This window comes from Pteropus alecto, unplaced genomic scaffold (assembly GCF_000325575.1).
Source record: "Pteropus alecto unplaced genomic scaffold, ASM32557v1 scaffold131, whole genome shotgun sequence".
Lineage (NCBI taxonomy): Eukaryota > Metazoa > Chordata > Mammalia > Chiroptera > Pteropodidae > Pteropus > Pteropus alecto.
Window position 1 is genome coordinate 21,072,435 of NW_006434709.1, and position 15,257 is coordinate 21,087,691.

General features: G+C 36.1%; 1 protein-coding gene across 3 annotated transcripts in view; it reads right to left on the reverse strand.

Moving 5' to 3' along the window:
• Positions 1–15,257, reverse strand: part of CAMKMT (calmodulin-lysine N-methyltransferase) — a 329,988-nt gene that overhangs the window by 71,920 nt on the left and 242,811 nt on the right. The gene's annotated exons all lie outside the window — the stretch shown is intronic.

A 15,257-nucleotide genomic window follows, 5' to 3' on the forward strand; every position in this document is an offset into this window, starting at 1 on the left:
ATTCCTGAGGCATATTCTTCAGCTCTGTCATGGTGTTCCCCTTGAATGAATAGATTCTCTACTCATGTCAAAGAAAGACTAAATTGGAGAAGAAGGTCCCTAAACTCAACTAAAAAGGAGCAGTGGCCTAATGGTACAAATGGTTGTCTTGTTCTGCAAAAGTAAATTCAGGAGGGGTTCAGCACATGTCAAACTAAGAGCAGCTAAAAAGAAAAACACCCACAAAATTATTTACTGTTTTAGCTATAGAAACTAGAAAAGTGGCATTTCAAATCAAAACTGTAAAAAGCTCTCTCCACTCCACTTGTGAGCTGCATTCAGTTTGGGCAGGTTGTTCTGAGAGTGGAATGCACTCTTCCTAAGCATGTATTGCTGCCATTCACCAGACCTCCTTGCTAGCCTGCAAGCAGCTATCTCCCCATTATACGTCCAAAGAGTAATCAGGGTGAAAAGGACAGTCAGTGTAAGAAGAAATAATTGCAGCTTAAACTACTCTTACTCATTAAGAAGCAAGACTATTCGGGAGGGTAGGGGAGAGGGGGTCAGGGAAAATGGTACCGAGTTTTCTTCATTCTGTCAGGGCAGGTCAAGTTTTAGTTCTCGCAATTTTGGCATGATTTTCTATAATCGCATTACAGTTAAAAGTATATTAATCGCAGTAACTATCACCATCCTATGGTGAGATTAATACTTGCAAGAGGGATAGGAAAAGAATCTAAAGTCTGTCCTGGGGTCTGCGCTTCTGTGTTTGGTGAGAGTTGCCTTTTGTTTTGTAGAAATGTGGTCAAGGATCCGTAAAAAACAATTACAAAACTATAACCTCCTCCCTTCGTTGTAGACGTTAGAGAAATATATAATAGGAAAGAAACGGAGAAGGTTAAAAAAGTTTAAGGTTTGGAATTTAAATGCCTAACAGGTGATAATATCACACACACACGCACGCACGCACGCACGCACGCACACACCACCCATAAAAAATTAAGTATGAGATGTCTCCAAATCCGTGATTTTCAACCAGAGAAGATTTGGCCTTCAAGGGACATTTGGCAATGCCTGTAGTCATTTATGGTTGTCACACTGGATGGGAGCGGGGTGCTACCGGCATTGTGAGTAGAGTCCACTGATGCTGCTAAACATCTTCAATGCACAGGGCAGCCCCACACAACAAGGAATTATCCAGTCCAGAGAGTCAATAGTGTCATTGTTCAGAAACCTTGCTTTAAATTAAGAAGGAAGAATTAAATATTTGTATTAATTTTTATTCTGCACACCTATTACCCACCTGAGACTTTGTTATTAAGATGTTTGAGGTTGTTATGCATATCCTAGAAAAATACAAGAGTGTCACAAATAGGACAGGAAAACTTATAGATTTTAAGTGAAATTTTTAAGGAAAAAAGAGGGAAGGGTTCTGGGGAAGGAGAATTGGTACTGGAGCATGACAAGACAATGAGTTTGATTCATGATTGAAAATTACATCAAAATAATATCATCACACAACACACTCCTATGGGAGACCACCAAATCAGGTAATCAGTACTACTGGGACCTTTTAAAAGCTACGTGTTAACTTGGAAGAAAACGGCAGCATTTATTAAAACTGCAAGTATTCCCTAGGGAGCTATCTGCTCCCGGGACTGGGAAGACCTGGTGGAGTCAACTAAGATGACCAGGGCCTAGAAAAGATTGAGAGGTCAAGAACTTCTATGACAAAAAGGAGGCCATGTGAGCAGAGGAGGTGGGCTATGTTTAGGCAGAGAGTGTAAGCTCTAAGAAACCCTGGAGGGAAGATTGGCTAAAAGTGATGTGAAAAAGACAGAATGGACGAAGGCAGAGTTTCTCAAAGTGTAGTTCCTGGATCAGCAGCATCACCTGGAAACTTATAAGAAATACACATTGCCACCTCCCACCCCAGACCTACTGAATCAGAAACTTTGGAGGTGGAGACCAGCAATCCGTGTTTGTTTGTTGTGAAGGGGAGCAGAGAAACAAGATAGCTAGCTAGAGGTGCTACAGAGTCAAGAGAGGTCTTTTCTTTCCTTTTCTTAAGATGAGTGATATTGCCACATGCTTTTATGGTGATGGGAGAAGAAAGGAAAAAAGTGGCAATGTGGAGCAGTAGCAGAAGGATAGAAGAGAAATAATCTCCAACTTCTAGGAGGGCTGCAAGGGCCCTGAGGAGAGAGCTAATGGGAATATCCTCTGCTGGTGACAGAGGTGGGTAGGGGAGTGAGTCATGATGGAATTAGTCAACATAGTCCCTAAGAGGAAGATGGGGCACCTTCCAATTAAGTTAGGAGACTTTACCTAGAAGGGAAGGGGCATCAGGAAATTGTTGGATCCTGAAGCTCCCAGTGAGAAGTGGGCTCTCTTTCCAAGTACAAGCTGATGCAAAGGCCTCTGGGGTCTCACCTCTCCCACAGCTAAAATGTCTACTTCAGAACATTTTATGAAATGCCTAGATGAATATGCTCACCTATATCTTCAGACTCTGTATATGGCCTGTACAAAGATCTAAGGTTTGTAAGTGCAGGTGTGAAGGTTGGCAAATCGGTTACTCCTTCTCCATGGATTCTTAATTAATGAGATCAGAAACCAGGAGCCAAAAGATCAAAATACAAGGTCAGTGTAACTACTGGCAAAGGTGGACTGGAGAACGTGGTGGGTCTCCCCCTGTCCTACCTGAACTAGACCTTGGGCTCCAACCTATCTTCCCTGATTGCAGCACGGTAAGCTTCAGGACAACTGGGTACTGCTTATCACATGTTGGGGGCCAGGGGCCCAGGAGAAGCCCTGGACTTTTTCATTAAGCTGAGAGTCAGCAGTACAGTGAGAAAATATTAAAGAAAAGTGGTAGAATTTAGTCGAATTTAGGGTAGACAATATTAGAAAGCCTCAAATTATTTCAGTATTTATTTCTTAGATGATCAACAACTGAATGAAACTGTCTGAAATTCTCCTCAAAAACACTACCTCCCACCACCCTTATTCATGTTGGACACTTTTTCCAACACATTTCATTTTTTCCTTATGTATACTTAAGTTATAAGTTTAAATCTCTTATCCTCTTTCCAAAGATCAAACTTGCATTTCCAACTGCCTGAAAAACAGCTTAATCTGGATATATCTCTGAAGTTTCAATGTAAGTTATTTAAACTCGAACTCTTCCCCTAAATTCCCAGGTCTTGCCTAATTCTTTCCTTGTCTCCACATTTTTCCTACTCCTTTTTGACTCTGAGTCAATTTGATAGGTGAGTGATTTGCCCCACTTTAAAGGACAAAATGTAAACATTGCTTCTGTGGGAGGTCTCATGTATATCTTCTCTTCACTCCTGCAGTCAGTGTTCTTACCTGGGCCCTCATATTGCAATAGTTTCCTCATTTGACATATGGATCTCAAATCTAATTGCAGCCCTAATCCTTGACTAATTAATTCATTCACCAGAGTTTTATTGGGTATATACATGTAAGACAACACTAGACACTAAAAGGGATAGAAATATGAGTACGACCCCCTTTTCACCCTCAGGATGCTCATAGAGCATATACGAAATATAACCAATCACAGGAATACGGTGAGGACAGGAATATTATGGACAAATGCCTTAGAAGTCTGATAAACTATTCGGGAAGTTCAGGAGAGGTCAAGTTGTCATTGCCTGGTTCAAAAGCAATAACTTGATGAATTAACCTAAAATGAGGCCTCTATAATATAATTCCAAAATGTTGTTCTTTCCTGTTCTTCAGCTTGTCCCCTTATTTTAGGTTAGGAATTCTCTGCCATGGCTGTACAGTAGAACCACCTTGAGAGCTTAAAAAATATCAGCAATGTTTCGGTCCCATCCCAGAACAACTAAATCACAATTCCTAAGGGTATGCCTGAGCATCGGTAGTTTTTAAAGGGCTTCCCTGGGGATTCTATTCTATATCCAGGTTTGTGAATCACAGTGAGCCAAACTGAACCACCTGATAGTCCCCGAGTTCCCGAGACCATTCTCCAATGCTAGCCTCTGCTCGCTTTCTGCCTCCTTTTCCTTTTGGAATCTCCTTTAAAATCCTACTGGGGATTGAAGACATAGTTCCAATGTCACCCCTTCTTGAAACTTTCCCTCCTTTGAGGGGGCAGTCTCATCTGAATACTAATAACACTTTGTGCTCACCTCTCTTATTGTATTTGTCTTTGCATTCTCGCTTAATTTGTGTATTTGTCTTATCTCCTCTATTAAATTATAAATACCTTAGGGTTGTATTAATATTCATAGCACCCTGTATATAATAAGCACTTAGCAAATGTTATGTGAATTAATTAATGAATGAAAGTCAATAATAGGACATTGTTAATCAACATGTTTATTACGCATCTATTTGATGGCCAGCACTGAGCTAGCCCCTATGGGTAAAACCAAAGAAGCATTCCACATAGAGAAGACAACAGGAGATTATTAGCATTCGTTAAAGACTTACAATGGCTCAGACAATCCTAGGTGCTTCACATTTGCAATTTCATTTAATCATCTTAACGAACTTATAAAGTGTCATTAGCCTCATTTATAGATCACAAAATTGTAGTCTTAAAGCAATTATATAATTTACTGGGTTCACTAGGTAACTAAATCCAGATTTACTTCAATGTCTACTTTTAAAACCCAGGTACTTTCTACTCTGCTGCTTTTAATAAACAGATTATCATGAAATAATTAGGGCCCAATTGTTGGAGATCAGCTACTTTATGAACTGAAGAATTTAGAGAAAGCAGAGTTCAGAGGCTTTGGTTCAGTAATGACCTACAGGGCCTTCCCTCGACACCCTCTTTAAGCTATACCTCTCCCATCCTCCTTATCTCCTGAGCCTATTATTTTTCCTCCTTAGACTTATCATCATCTTAGTATAAATTTTACTTATTTTATTTATTGACTGCCTTGCCCTACTATAACAAAAGATTCATATGGCAAAGATATTTGCCTGTTTTGCTCATTGCTGTACCACTGGCACCTAAGAGCACTGCCTGTCATATAGATCAGTGTATATTTGTTATACAAATGAGTGGAAAGATTCACAAATAAGATGGTATCTTGAGAAATAAATAGAGTTTGGATGGTTAAAGTGGGTTGAATGGTAAGAAGTTACAGGTGAGCAAAACCCCAAGAGTACAGGCACAGGGGCATGACCAACATGTATGCCTTTGGCCAAGAAGACTCAGTTAATGATCATGCTGTATTTACAGGAAGGAAAAAATGCAAAGCTTATAAAAATGGACTTGAATGGAAAGAGATTGACAACTTTTAGAAGGTTATTGCCCTCCAATGTTTACATTGAAATATCCATAGTAAAGATGCTAACCAAGATAACACAGAAGGAAATGCTCAAAGATGAACAGACTTCTTCATTTATTTTTTACTTGAAGATGGTAGTTGAATGTTTGCTGAGTCAATGATGTGAAAACTATGGTCGAAGTCCTGGGGAATCTCCATGGCTACTACCCGACTCCTGAATCATAAGAATATCTTTTCTTCTAAGGTGAAGAAATGAGAAGACACCTGAGTGAAATGCATAATCCTGGATTGGATTCTGTAACCCCACCCCCCAAATAGCTATAAAGGATTTTAATAGAGTAATTGGTGAAATGAGTATGGACTAAGGATTAGATAACAGCATTATATGAATGTTAAATTTCCCAATTCTATAACTATACCATAGCTATTTAAAAAATGATCTTATTCTTGGTAAATAAATATTTAAAAGGCATGATGTCTACCACTTACTCTCAGATTGTTCAGAAAAAAAATATAACTATTTATATATATCTATGCAATTTTTATATATCTAGAGAATGATAAAGTAAATGGGATAAATGTTAACAAGTGGTGAATCTAGACAAATGATACATGGTAATCCTTTCAAGCTATTCTTGAATCTTTCTGTAGATTTAAAATTGCATTGAAATAAAAAGTTATTTCCACCATTAAAAAAAAAAGAACACTTTCCCTTCAAATTTTAATGAGCTGAGTTTTGAATGTGCATGTCCCATTTACAAATGAGGAAGGAAACATAGCTTAATAATAGTTGATGTGGTTAAGACATTCTTCCCATGGATTATAAGTACAGTATAAGCCCATGTGATACAACTGCCAAAGGAGCTAGAAGATCTTTAGATCCACTAGCAGATAATAGCAATAGGGAGCAGATGGCCCCACTCTTTTCTATAATGGTAATTCAGCATCAGGAGTAATGAGTGTCATTCTTGGTATTATATTTTTAAGATGGATGCCAAAAACTGGAGCAGGTCAACAGGAGACAGAACAAGGGAAGTAAAGGGGCTGACAAATTTTCAGATAAAGAATAGAACTGATTGAGTCTGAAGAAGAGAAGGCTCATCAAGATAGACTGAAACACGGGAGTTGTCTTCAAACATATGAAGTGCTATAGTGTGAAAAAGGGTATCTGTTTGTCTCTGGTCAAATTGAGAAAAAGCTTTCCCAGTCATTGGACCTGTCCAAAATATTTGCCTTAGGAATCACGAGTTTTATCATTGGAAATATCCAAGCAAAGCTGGAACAACACTGTGAATAGATTAAACAAGGGTTGGAGGTGAGTGGGTGTTGGAATAGATCATCTTTAAGATTCCTTTCTAAACTTGAAAGTCTATAACTACCTAACTGGCATTTCTGAAAATCCTTGGGAAAGTAAAAAGAGATATATATATACATACGTATATATATAGACAAACTATTTTTAGGTGAAGGCATAATCTCATCTTCTATGAAAAGGACAATGATGTGATATGAAGGTGATTTACTAGGCCCAGCAGGGAGTGCTGCTGCCATTAGAAGCAGTGGTTGACGCTTCTTAACCATGTTTATTTTATCACCCATCTGAAACCTAAAGGGATTTGGGATGTGTCTCATAAGCAGAAAACTCTATTACCTCCGCCACTTCAAAACATCCTAGACCTAACACTGTTGGGCAAGTTAAATATTGGCAGCCTCCATACTCTCCTGTTGAAATACTTGAAAGTTTAAGGTTGTTCTTTCATGGAAAGAGAAACAGAAAACCCAAGTAATTACTGGAACTAGCACCACCATCACACTGCAGCAGAGATTCCATCACACTTAAGCAGAGCTAATCTCCTTAGAGAATCCTTATTGCAATACAAAGGCTTTAAAGGCTTGCTCGCAATCATTATTGCTATTACCTAAATAAAGAAAACTAAATAAAATACAGTAAAATAAAATGTGTTGTTCTTCCATGCTAACTCATTCTGAACCTAATGCTGCTCTGTAAATTAGGCAAGGCATCTACCTTTCAATATGAACCACCTCACGGCAGGAATAAGAGAAATCAATTGCTCTACTCTAGTTATTGAATGGTATAAAGATGACATAACAAGCAATACATACAAACAAAAATAATGGCTTCATAAAACTAGTTTTACTATTATAGATTATAAGGATAAAAAAGCTAAGTCTTCCTATATGGCACAACAAAAAGGATTATCTCTGTTCAATACATATATTTTTAAAAAATCTACTGCCAAAAAGATAACATTGATTCGATATATCACTAGTAGCTTTTAAAATACATTGGCCAGATCTTGAAGGAAAAACCCAAACATTCCTGTCAACCATAGCTTGACCTTAATATTTCTATGAACTTTGGGAGAAGCATAACAGGGGCATTTTTAAAAACTCAGCAGCTCACTGAAACCATTAAAAATTGAAATGTGGGCAAAACATTATTTTCATTTCTTATAGTATTGCCATTTTCATTGGCTATGCTCTTTAGTTCTCAAAGTGTGATCCAGGGACCTAAGCATCCTCAAGACTTTTTTGGGGGGCTGGGTCCATAAGGTCCAGACTATTTTAACAATTGATAATAATAATAATTACGCATATTTTCCCTTTTCACTCTGATTCTCTCATGAGGCTATGTGATATATGTATTGTAACAGACTGAATGCAGAAGCAGATATGAGAATCTAGCTGTCTTCCATTAAGACATACATTAGGATGTTAACTAGACTTACTGTGGTGATCATTTCTCAATATACTATATACAAATATTGAACCATTATATTATACACTCGAAACTAACATAATGTTGTAGGTCAATTATACCTCAATAAAAAAAAAAGACAAACATTAAATAGGTTTATAAAAATGATACCATTCTTCCATTCTTCTCTCTAAATATTTTGTTATTGTTTTTGTTTTGGAAAATATACTTATTTTCTATTAAAAACTGTTATTTATGTTAGTATATAATTGGTTTATTTTAAGTGATGTGTAAGTAAATATTTTTTAAATGTCTCAGTTTTAATTTCATAGTTTTAATACAAATACCAAGAGATATAAATCAGCAAAAGCTCTTTGAATCTTCAATAATTTTTAAAAGTCCTGACCAAAAATTTTGTGAACCACTGTTCTATAGTAACACAGTGGCATACAGCTATATGTATTATTCTTCTGATTTCTGCTAAGAAAATAAAACTAGATAATTTACATCGAACTAACTCTATAGTATTTGGGGTAAAATATCATCTTAGTATTGTCATATTTTCCCAAAGAAGTGAGTGATACAATAAATATCTAATTAATACTATCATTAACAAACAGTATAAATTAAGAGGATAAAAGGAAATTTTCCACCTATATAAATAAACACTACAAAGTACCATAAAGAAAAGTCTTATTATTTCATTATTTTATTTACTTCCCACCTACTTTCAAAAGGATTTGAGACAACTTACAACAAAAGCACAGGAACAATAAGACCAACAACCAACAACACAGAATGAAAGGCCAAACTTTAGTAGGAAGGGAAAAGTGGAGGAGGGACTAGAGTAGGGGCATACCATATTAAGAAGCCCTATTTGAGGAAAGCCCCAGCAATTAAGCATAGGTACTTAGCTGCATGTTCACTAGCAGTCAAAGAGTAAAATGGCATGAATAAAATGGCTCCCACTGTCTAGGAAGAAATGGATTAGCTCTTTAGAAGCATAATCTTTCTTGGGGACCTGAATTCTGAAGACATTTAAAGTAATCTGGCATGAGACTCTTTTCATTACGAGTGATCAGGGGAATAAAAGCAATAGTAACCTTGTTGGAGGACTTTCACAAGTCATCTTATTTTACAGTGGAGGAAATGGAGTCTACCAGAGGGTAAATAGATTGCCCAAGGTCATACAATTCTAAGTCTCAAGGCCAAGATGTGATTTAAAGTCTGTCTGATTTTGAAGTATGTGTCTTAACACTTTGCTAATCTGTCAAGGTCTTTACATTAAATCACATTTTTCTAAAGAAATTCTTCAGGGGTCAACATGCAACTGTGCAAAGAGGCAACTCTAATGTATACTCAACTAGACCACCACTTAGAGCAGTGATTATTCACTCTAGCACATCCAATAACCCCTTTTTGTAATAACTATCTTTTATTTCCTTTGCTCTCCTGAAATAAAACTCTTAAGTAATATCACCTACCTCTAAAGATATTTTTAATGCCCTAAATAGAACACTAGAGTAGGATAATTTATCGTAAATAATACGTATATTAATATGTCGGTATTCAAGTGGGACAGTACTAGAAGACATATGGAAGCATTGAGACGCTTGGTCCTAAATGCAGAATCATCCTAAATATAGCAATGACAATTACATAATGATGTAGGTATTCGATTTGGGAGACTCAATTACCACAAGAGGCTTTTGCTATCAATTGACATGATTTTTAGGACTAGAAAAACACTGAACAAAACAAAATATAGTCCTCTTTTGATTTACAAGTAGCTATATTTCTGGAAAATTCAGAGAAGTAAAATCGCATAAAAATAATTTATGCTTATATGTAAAATAAAGTTTTGTTCTTAGCTAAGATTTTTTTCTATTACATAAACGTTGCATAAGATGTTAATTGTGATGGGAGACAAGGGACTAGTATCCTTTGATCTCCATCCCTGGCCAGTAGCTTCTCCCAATATTGTGATGGTAAAAAAATGTCCTGCAAATTTTTGAAACTGTACTCTTGAAGAACTCTGTCCTAGGACCTTGTAACAGGCCTCCCATGGTCATGAATAAATACTCTCTCTAGGCCTAACATGATATGGGAAAATGTACAATCAATTTTTAAAAAGCAAAAATGGGTTACTCTGGAAGAATGGAACTTACTTCATGAGAAACTTCCTTCTGGAAGACTCATCAATTCTAGAGCCACCTCATCAATTCTAGAGCCACGCATGTAATGGTTCGAGTTTGGACAATCACTGGAAACGAGGTAAACATATCCCTTGGGTTCATGCATTTCAGACTGGAGAGCACACACTCCATCAGAGGTACATAGTGGTGCATAGAGCTACAGAGTACATAGTGCCAGGGCTAAGCAGCACTGCAGAATTAAATGGGGTATAAGAGAACCAAATTAAATCAAAGATCGGGGAAAGGGACACCATTATTCTATGTAAAAACAGAGTATAGAGAAGAATGTAACATTTATGTTAAGTTTAAAACTAAAACCTAAAGTCTTAAAGAAATGTTCAATTTGCCATGCTGTTTCAGACTAGAAAGGATACAAAGTCATTTTCTTTCTTTGGTTAGTATCAACGCTTGAGAATCCCCATCATCTGTTATTCTGTGTTACTGAGATAAGATTTTTCTGTCTTAAGAATCTATAAAATAGTTAAGTATATAGCTGGTGAAGATATATTTAGAACAACAGAATTGCCTTGCTTTCTTGTTTTAAGGAAGTAGTGATCTACCTTCAGAAGTGGCCTTGGGAAAACCTATAATCAGAGGTATGACTTGTTCAGAGAAAGTTCCACGTTCATCTACTCATGTGCTTAGTTTAACTCGAAACTTATGTAACATAAACCATGGAAAGCATGACCTTGGCCAGAAATCTCGATGGCCCACGTAACCAAATTTCTGACCTCCTAGATCCTTTCATGGACAGGGTGGGAACCGACTTTGGTCTGGACTTCAGATTCATGATATTCATGAGGAGCCTCAATGTTAGGACTTGAAGCTCTCTCCAAAATGCAAAAGGGGTCTGATTTGTCCTCTAAAACTCTACTCTGAGAGATCTTGACCTGTACTACAGGATGGCCTTCACATGGCTCTCACACAAACTGGATTTTGAGTGGGATAACACCCTCTTCAGTACATTAGAACAAATTAGAAACTGCCTGTATCCTCAGGTATCTGAAAGAGTTAACTTGTTAAACACATTAGTGTTACCCACCTGGATGTTAAATGTCTCTGTCAAAAATCAGGCCTTTTAGTTTGCTTCTTGAGAGCGTTTGTGGCATTAGTATATACGAGCGTGCTTACCCTCCTGCTTGTTGTGACAGAGAAGTATTTATCCAGTGCATTTGAAAGTTATCAAACTATTTGAATATAAGTTTAAGTGTGTTATATAATTTATAGTAAATTTTTCTGCCAGAAGGTCATTTCTGCCCACTCTGACTCTTGTCATAATTTTTTTTCTTATTTTGGTGGTAATGGTGAGTGGGTGGGAGGAGGAGTATTAACGGCAAAAAAAAAGCTCTTTTTGGAAGCCTTTTTTATTGTTATAATTTGAGGGTATAATGGATTTTAGAGAGAGCTCAGTGAAACTCATAGTGACTGTCATAGTGAAACAGAGAAGAGAGAAATGGATCACCTAGGTTTCAACAGCTATTTGGGTTTCTGTAATTCACTTCGCCGAAGTAATGCAGCCATGGGCGACAATGTCCCAGAATTTACATTTATTATCCATTCTTACTATTAAGCATAGGTCTAGAAGTACCTGAAGAGGAACTATTGCTTTTGGTTAGTATTATTTTCCAGAAAAAAAAATATTTTGGGGAAAAACTGTAATGTTTCAGACTACACTCATCATTCACTCTTCAGTAAGTCAGGGCCTTCCAAACATACTTTTAGAAATACCATTATTTTTGCTCAGCTTTTTTTTTTTTTTTAAAGAAAAAACTAATAATGCCTTTTGAGAAAAGTTTCTCAGAGGATGTAAACTTATTGTCTTATAAATGAATAAATAATATAGTAAAACATTCACCTCTTCCATCATAGCCTTACATAAAGATCAATGAAAAGATTTCAAATAAATAACATCCCCTTATTTTCTTCAGGCAAAAACCACTTGTAGGCAACTTGAAATAGTTTTTATAATTACACTTCTCTAATGCTTTACAAAGAACTCATTTCATAAAACATAATCTTCAGTGTTCTCATAGTGCTCTAATCTCTTTTTGCTCATTATAGATTATTTTCTCCATAATATCACTTAAAAGAAACTAATGTTTTTCCTGCTCTCCCCACTACCACCCACTTAAGTCAACAAAACTGCAATGGAAAGCCTTGTGACCTATTTTTAATTCCATGTAGTTAGCACACATAAAAAAATTGTACCAGAAGAGGCTGATCTTTGCCACATGATAAATGATGCCTGCTGGCTTCTTTAGATTCCAAGGCCATTAAATTAAATATAAAAAGATAAAGGTTATTGCAGACTTTATCATGAAAATCATAATATCATCAAGTTGAACAGCCTCAGTAAGCATAGTCTGTCTTCCCTGTGTCTCCTCTCATCCTAATTGGATAGCACTGCTCTTACATCTCATCGCGTGCAAAATTGGAGAAGATTCTTGTGCTCCTTACTTTAAACAGTCTAGATTCTAGAGTGGCCTTGCCTGAACAATTATATTCTCATTTAGGTATAGATAATGCAAGACCTATTTAGGAGATAAATTCAGATTATTGAAAAGTACCTGCGATGTGTTGCTTTCACTTAATTAAAAAGACAACTCCTTATTGTTTATATAATCAGCTTGGAAATGGGTAAATCAGAGGGGAAAAAAGATTAGTGCATGGTCCAGTGGCTTTTTGCCTCCAGCAAGAAACTGCCTCACCATCAACCAGCCAAACAAAGCATCCAGGCTTTGAAAATAATGAGGGGAAACTAATCAGCATAATTTATTACTATTACTATTACTACTACGACGACGACGAAAATACCGACATTAAATCATTTGATCATTTAAATATTTGAAAACTATCTAAAACCAGGTGTTTGAGAGATTGTCATTGGTTAAATAAATTGTATTATTGCAGAATAAAAAATGTTTGTTATTGACATGAAGAACCAGAATTAAATGCTGTGTCTCAAAGCATCTCAGTATCTGAAAGAATTTCAAAGTCTATATGAAGGTAATAATCTCTTTCTTTGACACCTAAAAATTCATTTACCCACCCTTACAACGAGTATATTTTAAATAAAGCAATTGTACTTATCAGAATCCATTCTCAGAATATCATTGGACATGTGAGTCAAATATATAACTAAGAAAGTTTACCACAGCATGGTCTATAACAGCAAAAAAAAAAAAAAAAAGAATCCCAAAATCTATCGAAGAAGGGATTAGTTAAATTAGTTAAGTTAGTTAAATGAAATACTCTGCAGTCATTAAAAATGGTTTCTAAAAATATTTATTGACATTGAAAAATATTCATGATATATAATAAAAGTCACGTTTTAAAATAGTGTGTAATATATGATCCCATAATATGCATAGATAAAGGTCTAGAATGATATACAGCTAATAGTTAACGGTCATCCTTTGGCTTCTGGGGTTAACAGTGGTTTTATTCTTCTTAATGATTACTGTATTTTTTAATTTTCTAATTTTTCCACGATGAACATGTATTATTCATGTAATGTAAAAAACTTTGAAAGAATATAATATATATCCTTTTTTGCCTTCCGGTAAATGTTCATGAATTATAGAATTCTAAACCTAAATACACTGAGATTACATGATTTTTTCCCCCAACTAGAATTGGAAATATAATCTGATGTTTGAGATTCATCTTGGAGATTTACATTAATTATATCTGAAATATTCAGACTAAGATCATAAAACATTCAATGGACATTGCATTTGTAAGTGACAGGGCACCGGTTTTCTCTGGTAATGTATGACATCCACAAACAGGTACTTAATAAGTTCATTATAATTTATGGCTGAACTGTTTATCCAGAGTCAATTAAAATACATGGCAAAACCAAGAGACTCTGATTCAAAGAAAGACTCTAATATTTTTCATAAGTGGGTTTGATAATGGTAGAACTAAAGATTACTCCTAGTTCTTAGAAAATGAGAAAGTTTTGGTTTCATTCTTTCACTCAACAAATTTTCATTGATCTCCAGTGCGTCAGGTTTGTTCTAGGCATTTGGATGAGATCTTTTCAAATCTTTTGGATCGGTCTTTAAAAACAAATAAAAATAACGTTAAATAAACTGCTATTTTCCTATGATATCTAAAACCTCAAAAGATCAATGTATAAGAGGGATACAATTTTACTTTACTCTTGGTTACCTGTCACTAATATATTCTCTTCCTCCTGGCAATGTAATCTAAGCCACTTCTTTTCTGCATACCTTATGCATAATTCTACTTTTATGTAATCCTTAAAAATATGGGCTCTAGAGGTCTGAATTTTAGTCTTGACTCTGCTACAAATATTCTGGGTGATCAAAGACAAGTTACTTTACTCCTCTGTGCTCAAGAAGATAAATTGATCTCTAATGCTCCTTCCAATTCTAAAAGTCTGGTATATTCTTTTAGTTGATTTTATATTAAATGACATTTCTGCTTATTGCTCCTTACTATTGTGACTTTCTCATGACTTATCTGCTTGAAATAATGAATAGTACTTAGTCAGCCAATAGCACTTGTCCCACACCCACCTTGTAAAGAGGAGCTTTCTGGGCCAATTGAAGAGGATAAAAGGCAGAGGAGATACTCCTTCCTTTAAAGGAGCTCCTTAACTAGCCAAAGTGATAAAGGCCTATTATAAGGCAAAGACTGACAAGCACAAAATCGTACAGTTGAAACTAACCAATGTGTCCTGTGAGGAATCAGATATGCCAAGTGACCAGATTTGACCAAAATGTGCTTAAAGAGAGGGTTCGATACAGGTAATATAAATGGTTTGGCAGAAATGGACTGAGGCATTTTGAGTATTTTCCCTGTTAATAAGAAGAGAAGCAGGCAACCAGCCAGATGGCAAAGGAAGAGAAGCATATGGCCTGGATAATCCACACTTTGGATGATCAGCCCCTGAATAACTGAGGGCACGCTGCATTTCACTAGGGAGCCAGTAGATGTCAATTGTCCAGCACTGCTTTTCATGGATCCCCATTGTCTAATCTTTACTTTGGAGACAGGGATTAACTCCTTTCCATCATCACCCCACCAGACTCCTTCTTT